The sequence below is a fragment of the Equus quagga genome, chromosome 6 (assembly GCF_021613505.1).
Source record: "Equus quagga isolate Etosha38 chromosome 6, UCLA_HA_Equagga_1.0, whole genome shotgun sequence".
Taxonomy (NCBI): domain Eukaryota; kingdom Metazoa; phylum Chordata; class Mammalia; order Perissodactyla; family Equidae; genus Equus; species Equus quagga.
In genome coordinates, this window is record NC_060272.1 from 42,516,875 (window position 1) to 42,522,771 (window position 5,897).

Sequence of the window (5,897 nt, forward strand, 5' to 3'; positions counted from 1 at the left end):
AAATTAAAGAAGAAATCAAAAAATACCTGGAAACTAATGAAAATGATAACATGCCGTACCAACGCATATGGGATACAGCAAAAGCTGTAGTAAGAGGAAAATTCATCGCAATACAGGCACATCTTAACAAACAAGAAAAATCCCAAATAAGCAATCTTAAACTATACCTAACTGAACTAGAGAGAGAAGAACAAATAAAGCCCGAAGTCAGCAGAAGGAGAGAAATAATAAAAATCAAAGCAGAAATAAATACTATTGAAACGAAAAAGGCGGTAGAAAGGATCAATGAAACAAAGAGCTGGTTCTTTGAGAAGATAGATAAAATTGACAAACCCCTAGTCAGACTTACAAAGAAAAAAAGGGGGAAAGCTCAAATAAACAAAATCAGAAATGAAAGGGAGAAATAACAACAGACTCTGCAGAAATACAATGGATTATAAGAGAATACTACGAAAAACTCTATGCTAACAGAATGGATAACCTAGAGGAAATGGATAAATTCTTGGACTCCCACAATATCCCAAAGCTCACTCAAGAAGAAGCAGACAATTTGAGCAGATCAATCACAAGGAAAGAGATTGAAACAGCAATCAAAAAAACATCCCAAAGAATAAAACCCCAGGACCAGATGGCTTCCCTGGGGAATTCTACCAAACTTTCAGAGAGTATTTAATACCTATCCTTTTCAAGCTATTCCAAAAAATTAGGGAGGATGGAACACTTCCTAACACATTGTATGAGGCCAACATCACGCTGATACCAAAGCCTGACAAGGACACCACGAAAAAAGAGAACTACAAGCCAATATCACTGCTGAAAATAGATGCAAAAATTCTAAACAAAATTTTCACCACCAGAATTCAGCAATTCATCAAAAGGATCATACATCCCGATCAAGTGGGATTCATACCAGGGACACAGGGATGGTTCAACATCCGCAAATCAATCAACGTGATACACCACATCAACCAACTGAGGAATAAAAACCACATAATCATCTCAATAGATGCAGAGAAAGCATTTGACAAGATCCAACAGCCATTTATGATAAAAACTCTGAACAAAATGGGCATAGAAGGGAACTACCTCAACATAATAAAGGCCATATATGACAAACCCACAGCCAACATCATACTCAATGGGCAAAAACTGAGTGCCATCCCCCTGAAAACAGGAATGAAACAAGGATGCCCGCTATCACCACTCTTATTTAACATAGTACTGGAGGTCCTGGCCAGAGCAATCAGGCAAGAAAAAGGAATAAAAGGAATCCAAATAGGGAGGGAAGAAGTGAAACTCTTGCTGTTTGTGGATGACATGATCTTATATACAGAAAACCCCAAAGAATCCATTGGAAAACTGTTAGAAGTAATCAACAACTACAGCAAAGTTGCAGGGTATAAAATCAATTTGCATAAATCAGTAGCATTTTTATATTCTAATAACGAACTAACAGAAAAAGAAGTCAAGAACACAATATCATTCACAATCCCAACCACAATCCCAACCAAAAGAATAATATACCTCAGGGTAGATTTAACTAAGGAAGTGAAGGACCTATATAATGAAAATTACAAGGCCTTTCTGAGAGAATCGGATGACGACATAAGGAGATGGAAAGACATTCCATGTACATCGATTGGAAGAATAAACATAGTTAAAATGTCCGTTCTACCTAAAGCAATCTACAGATTCAACACTATCCCAATCAGAATCCCAATGACATTCTTTACAGAATTAGAACAAAGAATCCTAAAATTTATATGGGGCAACAAAAGACCCCGAATTGCTAAAGAAATCCTGAGAAAAAAAGAACAAAACGGGAGGCATCACAATCCCTGACTTCAGAACTTACTACAAAGCTACAGTAATCAAAACAGCATGGTACTGGTACAAAAACAGGTGCACAGATCAATGGAACAGAATTGAAAGCCCAGAAATAAAACCACACATCTTTAGACAGCTTATCTTCGACAAAGGAGCTGAGTGCCTACAATGGAGAAAAGAAAGTCTTTTCAACAAATGGTTTTGGGAAAACTGGAAAGCCATATGTAAAAGAATGAAAATTGACCATTCTTTTTCACCATTCACCAAAATAAACTCAAAATGGATGAAAGACCTAAAGGTGAGACCTGAAACCATAAGGCTTCTAGAAGAAAATGTAGGCAGTACACTCTTTGACATCAGTATTAAACAGACCTTTTTGGACACCATGTCTTCTCAGAGAAGGGAAACAATAGAAAGAATAAACAAATGGGTCTTCATCAGACTAAATAGCTTCTTCAAGGCAAATGAAAACAGGATTGAAACCAAAAACCAACCCATTAACTGGGAAAAAATATTTACAAGTCATATATCTGACAAAGACTTAATATCCATAATATATAAAGAACTCTCACAACTCAACAACAAAAAATCAAACAACCCAATCAAAAAATGGGCTGGAGACATGAACAGACATTTCTCCAAAGATACACAGATGGCCAATAGGCACATGAAAAGATGCTCATCATCACTGATCACCAGGGAAATGCAAATCAAAACTACACTAAGATATCACCTTACACCCATTAGAATGACAAAAATATCTAAATCTAATAGTAACAAATGTTGGAGAGGTTGTGGAGAGAATGGAACCCTCATACACTGCTGGTGGGAATGCAAACTAGTGCAACCACTATGGAAAACAGTATGGAGATTCCTCAAAAAATTAAAAATAGAACTACCATACGATCCAGCCATTCCACTACTGGGTATCTATCCAAAGAGCTTGAAGTCAGCAATTCCAAAAGTCCTATGCACCCCAATGTTCATTGCAGCATTATTTACAATAGCCAAGACATGGAAGCAACATAAGTGCCCATCAACAGATGAATGGATAAAGAATTGTGGTATATATATACAACAGAATACTACTCAGCTGCAAAACAGAACAAAATCATCCCATTTGCAACAACATGGATGGACCTTGAGGGAATTATGTTAAGTGAAATAAGCCAGTTAGAAAAGGATAATCTCTGTATGACTCCACTAATATGAGGAATTTAAAAATGTGGACAAAGAGAACAGATTAGTGGATACCAGGGGAAAGGTGGTGTGGGGGGTGGGCATAAAGGGTGAAATGGTGCACCTACAACACGAATGACAAACATTAACGTACAACTGAAATCACACAAGATTATAACCTATCATTAACTCAATTAAAGAAAAAAGAATAAATCACCTTTGCCTTTCAAATCTCACACATAATGTGGTCTAGACTTACCTTGGACTCTGCAGGGAAGGAAATTCTGGCAAATATAATTTAAACTTAGCTAAACTAATTCAATACAGAGCCACACAAATGTCATCCATTCTACTTTTTTTTTTTTTTTTTTTCAGTCATCCCAATTGGTTTGTTTGATTCAAGGAAGAGATTCATGCAAAGTGGCTGCTCTGTTCCCATCCCCTCTCTTTTTTCCTAAAAGTAATGAGAAAACAAATTAGTGCAAATGAAACAATGATAACATTGACAAGCATTGAATTACGAGCAATTGACGCTACAAATAAAGAAAGGATAAAGACAGCTCTCTTGTTTTATTTCATTTTCTTTCAGAAGACAGTAGAGGTGTAAGGGCTAAAACTATTGGTTTCTGAATCAGACAGACCTGAATTTGAACCCCAGTTCTGTCCTATACTCTTCATATTGTCTTTGTTAGCTCATTTTACTTTCAGAACGTCAGGTTTTTCTCTTGTAACAACTGAGATAATAATACCAATCTTTCAAGGTTACTGTGCAAGATAAGTGAGACAACACAGGTATAATGGCTGCACGTACTATTCCATAAATGATCATTTTTAGCTTCTTCTTACTACTCTTACTTCCCTCCCCCCCACACAAACATTTAGAACATCTAGACATTAAAGAACACTCAGATAATCTTGACCTGAGGTCATTAGTTTGCCGATCACTATTTGATAAGTACTAGATATGACTCTCTTAATTCAGGATTGAACCGAGAATGACTGTCATTCCTGCATTCTTCCATCTTGACAGTATAATTACTGAAGCCACATTTTCCACCTTCAAAATACATATATCATACAGAAAAAATTCAAAAGCTTTATTGAAGTCAAAATATATTACATTTATTGCTTCCTTGTATCCATGAAACTGTCATTCTATCATTGATGGAATTTAGAATTTTTTTCCACAAATTGTCCTCCCAAAGCCACAATGGTTTTTATTTTGTAACCTATGATTTCTCGGCATGTGAAAATTTATTACTTGGTTACCCTTTCCCAAGCATCTAGTCAATGAAATAAGCTATAATTTTTAGTATGTGGTCATCTTACTTTGAAAAAAATGAAGTCGAAGGGTTTTCTTTAAAAATATTTCAATTTTCAACACGTCAATTTGTCCTTTCATACTAATAAGATTCTTACTACTGAGTTTCCAAATCCACATGAGTCCAGACTCATAAGGCAGCTTTTATTTTATGCTTCAAATTAAGGTAAGAAAAAAGATAACTGAAGCAACTTATTCACTCAGCAAACATGGGCAAAGTGCCTGCCTTATGATAGATACTGTATTATGGGAGGTGGTTACAAGAAAAGCAAAACATTTCCTGTTTGCAAGGAACTAGTCATGTGGAGGAGACAAGACTGGTACGCATTTATCCAAAATTCCAAACCGCCCAAACCATATTGATGTAAGTTCAATAAGAACAAAATTGTGAGATTACAAAAAGGTAGCAATTATTTTTTACTACCAAGTTTTCAAAAGATATTGCTGAGGTAGTAACTTTTAATTTAAATTTTAAAGAAGGATTTTGATACTCATAAAATGGAGGGAAAAGTCCAAATAGAGAGGTCAGAATGAATTAAAATACAGAGTACAAGGATTGCATATCTGCTTCATATGTCAAAGGTTTTATCTTTATCATATGGCCAGGGAAATCTGTGAATCGTCTGTGCAAAGACACAGGAAGAATTCTAACTAAGAGATAAATTTAGAAAACATGAGAAAATCTTCAAAACTATTTTGTACGTTAGAAGCAGGGCTGGTTTGGGGGAGGTATAAGACGATTGCCGAGAAAAATAACCATAGGGAAAATGTGACATAGAGTCTCTCAAGAACTTAATATGGAACAAGCTTACAAAGAAGGAAGAAATATGTCATAGATGCTGCAGTAGGGCTTTTATTAGTACAGAATTATGCTCCTGATATCGGCTTTTTGCCATATGATTCCATACAAAGCTCAGGTGTTCTTGAGTAGTTTGGCACTGAAAGTTTTAAATACAAAATTTTCCAAGTATACTATTTATCAATAAGTGGTTTTCTGTAGTAGAAACTTCATTATATGATCATAGGGTTAGCAAGAAAATGGTGGTATATAAAGCTAGAGTGTACATTTGAATCACATTCAGAGAGGTTTGTAATAAGTTCTTTTTGGTATATCTGATCAACATACGACCCTTCTTCTATAAGAACTCCCCTGGGAGGGAGAACTTTGCCTCCAACATTGGTTTTATCTATAATTCTTCCCACTGGACCATAGCTGATCAGAGAATAGATGGAGTGTTGATCCATATTGTGGTTATCAGTTTCTCCCTCCTCCAAATTTGCAAGTAAGAATCAGAAATCAACTTCATCTTTGAGATTTACTTTGTCTAAGTATTTGTATAATGTGAGCATTTGTACATGCTTCACTTTCTATGAGTTTACCAGTTTCTTATTTCAGTCCCTTGTTAGCTCCAACCATCTCTTCTGCCCTCTCATGTTTCAAATTACCTGTATATCCACCTCTCCTCAAAATATAGTTCTACTATTTTGAATACACTAGATCAAGAAATTTTCCATTATTTGACCCATGCAAGGGAAGCCTCTCTCTCCACAAACAGGCTGAGAATTTTAA